At 36.2% G+C, this 6,000-nt stretch overlaps 1 long non-coding RNA gene across 3 annotated transcripts in view; it reads right to left on the reverse strand.

Annotated features, from left to right (window-relative positions):
* LOC115944115 (uncharacterized) overlaps positions 1–6,000 on the reverse strand; it is a 220,138-nt gene that overhangs the window by 97,900 nt on the left and 116,238 nt on the right. The gene's annotated exons all lie outside the window — the stretch shown is intronic.

The raw sequence follows: 6,000 nt of genomic DNA on the forward strand, positions 1-6,000 counted from the left end.
CCAAAAAGCAAAAGATCCAGTTTCAAAATGTTAAAGACTAGATACTACAATGTTTTTAATTTCAAAGTATTTCTATAATCCAAAAATACTTATATGAAATAAGCGTAAAAACAATCTCGACATTTAAAAGAAACTTCAACAAAAATACCCCAAATATAGTCATGAGCATTGATACAAAATTCCACACTAAAATACTCACAAAAATAATCTAGCATCACATTAAAATCATGACCCTGTGGATTTAGTCCAGAGATGTACAGATGGATCAATATTAATTACAGTGATAACTCCAAGGAGGAAAGTCATATTACCTCCATAGATGTTAATGAGGCATTTGACAAAATTCAATAATCATTTGTGTTTTTAAAAATAAAATGAACAAAAAGCAAATAAATAAAATAAAAAACAATAAATTAGTAATAGATTAATGACTCCTTAAAATGAAAACAGCATATCTCTCATCCAAATCCACCATCGTACTTAATGGGAAAATACCATAAGCGCTGCCACTGAAATAAAAAAATAGGTCAAGATGTCAGTATGAGTACCATTAGTTAACTTTGCTATTGTGCCATTTTAATGCATATACATTCATAAATTTGTATTTTGATTATAGATAGAGACCTTTAGCATAAGAAATTTCCCTTCCTCATGTAGTTTAACACTTTGGGGTCTGAATTCCATTTGTTTGATATTAAGATCACAACTCTTACTTTTTTTCCTTTAAATTTGTATTTTCCTGGTTTATTCTTACAGTCAATAAAATTACCTTGCTTAGCTCAATTTTTGAATCAGTCATAAACCAAACCATTATTAGCATGATGTCAGTAAAAGGTTTAATTTAGGAATTAGAATTTACACCAGTGTGGGAGTAGCTGGGGAAGACAGCATCTGGAAAGAGAGAATTGGAGAATCAGAGAGAAAGTCAGCAATCACAGCTGCCTTAAGTATTGGCATAAATGAAATAGTCTGAACTCGTGATAAGCTACAAGAAGCCATGCTCATCTGTCTACAAACAATGGGGTTTTTTGCAGAGGTCAAAGGACACTGCTTCTTTTGTTGCATTGCTGTCACTGCATGTGTACAGGGATGGCCCTGGTGGTGAGCGTTGGGCCAGCAGTGGTCCGGAAGCCACGGGGTTAGAAAACACCATGACTCAGAGCACAGGAGGAAAACAAGCACAAGCTGAGGACTGCCACATATGGCTGCATTTGACCATTATCATGTCTGACCCCCAGAACTTTCCAAAATAAATGGCTTCTTCCCATCTGCACTCTAGACCTTCCAGGAGTTCCTGGACTTTAACCAAGTACCATAGAATGAAGAGGAATCTTGGAAACAATTTCCAAATATAGACAGTCACAGTAATGACATTTTGATTCAATATGCTTATTTATCTATTACTTAATTCTGTAAATTTGAAATGATATTCTTTGATTCCCAGATACTTCAGATGTGGTAACAGACTTGCTCTACATTTTATCTTCTTTCTCTTTAAGTGGTTAACATTTTCTCATTCTTATAGCATAAAACATTTATATTTAGTTTATGTTGGTTCTAAATAAAATAAATTCAAAGTTCATGACTTTGCCATTCCTTTCCAGGCACCCTCTGATTGATGTTCACCTACAGGGAGTTTCCTTAACAAGGACTTTTGGGAATACCAATCCCCGAGTGCTTGGTGTTCAAAACAATTTGTTGAATTTTCACCTGCAGCACAACTTGGCTGGACATATAATCTTTGGCTTACACTTCCCTTGCCTATCATATAAATATTGCTCCATTGTCTTCTGATGCTGAATACTGCTAAGGAAAACATGAAATCCAGATGATTTGTTTTTTCTCTTCTAAGTGACTTGGCATCTTTGCTTAGCGTTGCAAAGGATTATTTCTTTAAGGACCAATACTTTATCAAATGTTCATTATTGACCATTCTGGTTCAAATTGTCCTGGCATATGACATGTCCTTTCAAAAATGTAGATCTGGGCCTTCTTTAATTTCAGGAATGTTTTCTTGAATTATATGTTTCTATATTCTGTTCCATTATTTTGGCTTTTTTCTTGGTAAACTCCAATTATGCACATTTGATCTCCTTTGCCTTCCTTGTGTATCTAACTATTCCCTTTAATCCTTTTTAAGTCCTCTGCATTTCTCTTTTATTTTGGTCGCTTTTCTCATACTATACTCCAGATCCCTTCCGGTGTTATTCTCCATGTTTATGTTGCCTTGTTCTCCAGTTTTGTCTTATATTTCTGTGATGTTTTTTATTGTTCTTCGTACATTTTCCTGAGTTCTACTAAAGTACATTTCATTTCCTTCTATTTTCTCACCATATTTTCCCAAAAACCTTGTGTTTGTACTTTGAGGTCTTCTCTTGTAAAAGTGATTATTTCATTTTTCTCATTTTATTTTTTAGTTAATGATGAAATATTTGGGCAGAACTTTCATCTGTTCTTTCTCATTTTGTGATGTGCTTTTTGGGTAAGTCTTTCCCTTTTTATCTCTTCTATTAGCTGTGTGTCAATGTTGGGCCAGCTCGAATTTTACTTCTTACTATGGAACAAACTAGATTTTCCTTGTCCAGTAATTGCAGGTGGTTCCTTTAGGGAGTGTAGTTTTATTGGTATTTTCTAAGACACTTCATCACTTATCCGTCATTCTATACATATTCTATACAAAGCTTTCATGCACCTATTTATCTTTTCAGTTTCTACTTTGTCCTTCCCAGATCCCATAGATCTTATTTCATTTAGGCCTTTCCTGAAGTCTTTTGCTTCCGGACTATTGCTATTCCTCTTACCATGTGCCTTGTGGCGCCTTTCAGTCCATTCAGTTTTGTGCCAATCTTAGTTGCTTTTAGCAGTTTTTACACTTAAAAAAAATATATGGGGTATATATGTTTTCTGGTTTCAATGTAAGAAGAAATTGCAGGTTTTGTTTGTTTGTTTTTGTTTTAATTTGCCTTACTGCTTTTATAAGATATATTAGAGGAAGATGGGACACAGTTCAAGTCCCCATTTACTGGAAGTAAAGAACTCCAGTTTTACTTCTGAATATAATAGTTTAAAAAGAATATGTCTTTGTATTCAGCATCCTCTGAAAAATTTGTCTTGCACGCCATGTGTTATTTTCATCTTCAGAATAATTTTTTCCCTAATTTCTTCTTGATATATATTTTAGAAATCATTCTGTTCCATTGATTGGGTTCTTCCTTCAGAGACACTAATTATACTTTACTGAAACACCTTTTCTTTAATATCTTTATCTTTTTAATAAAATGTATGCATTATTGTATTTAATAAAATGTACTTGATCAACTCTTTCCTTCATATCAGTATTTTAATTTTCAGTGTTATTGTTGTTTATAGCCTCAATTTATTTCTTGACATGTGTAATGAATGCTGTGATGCACCACCCAGATTATCCTTTCATGAGAGAGGCACTCAGTCAGCAGGAGTGTTGACTGATAATGTCTTATAACTTAATTTATCTCTGAGAATTGCTTAGACCAAAAGGTAACTCCCTAAACCAAAGTTACTTGCCTCCCCACCCCAAAGATAGTCCATATCAAATGATTGACCCAATAGAACCACACATAAACTTGACCTCCTTGCCACAATTCAGGTCAAATTCAAATGGTCATTCCAGCTCCAGAACCCCTCATGGGATTGGCTGAGGCATCTGTTGTAACTGTATTTCAGTTTCCCCTTTCCCTCCCCATCCTACTTCTCCTGTTCCCTAATATGGCTCGTTCCTAAGAATATTTGTGACAGATTGAAGATGGCCACAAATTCTTTGACACTCTTCTCCCAAGAGATAAGGTCTAGGTTTTTTCCTCTCAAAACAGTTGTCCTATGACAACTTTGATCAACAGACTACAATGTAAGGGACACTATGGCAGTTTATGCCTAGATTCTGAGAGTATATGACTAAAGAGAAGAGCCAGACTAAATATAGCCTTATAGTAATCTCTTCTAAGGCATCAGGCATGTGAGTGACCTGCAGACCAGTCCAGCTGCCAAGTGAATATAGCCGCAACTGACTACTATAAACCCTATATGAAGCAGAAGAATCACTTAGCCAAGCTGTGCCCACATTCCTGACCCACATGATTTTGAAATACAATAAAAGTGGTTATTTTAAACCATTATATTTTTGTTGTTGTTGTCATTATATAGCAATACATAACTCAAATCATACTTCAAAACATCTCACACTCAATATCTAATTCAGAGCCTGTATTCTGAGAAACAAAATGTAAGACAATTGATATAAAGTGATCCTAGGAAGCAGACCCTAAAATGGGTTTGTAGTTGGATCACTACTGGCCAATTGGCAATGAAGACACCATCACTTATAGAAAAAGGACAAGTGATTGCTGCTGTTATGCTATATTGTTTTGCCAGTGAGGAACTGGGATGGGACACCAAAGGAAGGGCTGCATTAGCAGTTTTTAGCAGGTGTTTGAGAGGTTCAGAAGAAGTAAGTATAAGTACTATAGAATCCGATGAATATTGCTGGGTAATATTGATGCACTAGTGAAAGTCTTTTATTGTCTAAGGCTAAGGGTTATTAATCACTAGTTGAAGACAAAGTGTGAAGTGAGAGCCTTCTTTACATCACATAAAGAGTCTCTTATTTTCTGTCACAGGAGTACAGAAAAATGCTGTGGATAAGGCCTAAACCTTAATTATTATAAGGGTAGTAGTGTTCAAGAGAAGTTTGCATTGTCAAGCCAGTCTGTTGTACCGAAGTCAGGTCTGAGATTGGAGAGATGTCTAGGACACTGATATTTGGATTGTATTAATTGTATTGATGCATCCCATGTTAAAGATGATACAGAAAATTTTGTCTTGAAAAATAAGATGTACCTACAGGAACATCTGTGTCCACCTCTCCTTTTCCCATTAGATCAATAATATTGGACAGGTCACCCAGCTGGGGAAGTGCTGGGCTTGCTAAGGGAGGAAAGGAACAATAAGAAAATGTTTATAATGGATACTGAGGGTGCCGGATCAAAGGCAAAATGTAAAGTTGAATAAAACATAGTTTTTTGAAATGGGAGAAATTTCCAGAGATGCAGGACAAAACACCTGGGCAAGAACCCTGGGAGATTATTCTAACACACTGTTTAGATGGCTCTGGGAAGCTTAGAAAAAGTGATGACTTACACTAAGTGATATAGAAATGCTGGAACTACAATAGCAGATTGTGGAGGAAGGGACCAAAAGTCTCAAAGAATTAGGCAGGCTAGAGTGGATAAAATGCACATGATTAGAAATTCACCAACCAGGGCACCTAGGTGGCTCAGTTGGTTAAGCATCTGCCTTCGGCTCAGGTCATGATCCCAGAGTCCCAGGATCGAGTCCCATATCAGGCTCCCTGCTCAGTGGAGAGTCTGCTTCTTCCTCTGCCCTTCAGCCCACTTGTGCTCTCTCTCTCTCAAATAAATAAATTTAAAAAAATAAAAAAAATTTTTTAAAAAGAAAGATTTGGATTTCCCTGACACCCAGTGATGTTGAACACTTTTTCATGTGTCTGTTGGCCATTTGGATGTCTTCTTTGGAAAATGTCTGTTCATGTCTTTTGCCCATTTCTTGATTGGATTAGTTGTTCTTTGGGTGTTGAGCTTGATACGTTCTTTAAAGATTTTGGATACTAGCCCTTTATCTGGTATGTCATTTGCAAATATCTTCTCCCATTCTGTCAGTTGTCTTTTGGTTTTGTTGACTGTTTCCTGTGTTGTGCAAAAGCTTTATATCTTGATGAAGTCCCAATAGTTCATTTTTGCCCTTGCTTCCCTTGCCTTTGGCAATGTTTCTAGGAGAAGTTGCTGTGGCTGAGATCGAAGAGGTTGCTGCCTGTGTTCTCCTTTAGGATTTTGATGGACTCCTGTCTCACATTTAGGTCTTTCAACCATTTTCAGTCTATTTTTGTGTGTGGTGTAAGGAAATGGTCCAGTTTCATTCTTCTGCATGTGGCTGTTCAATTTTCCCAAC

This window comes from Leptonychotes weddellii, chromosome 4 (genome assembly GCF_054177405.1).
Source record: "Leptonychotes weddellii isolate Sample4059 chromosome 4, ASM5417740v2, whole genome shotgun sequence".
NCBI lineage: Eukaryota > Metazoa > Chordata > Mammalia > Carnivora > Phocidae > Leptonychotes > Leptonychotes weddellii.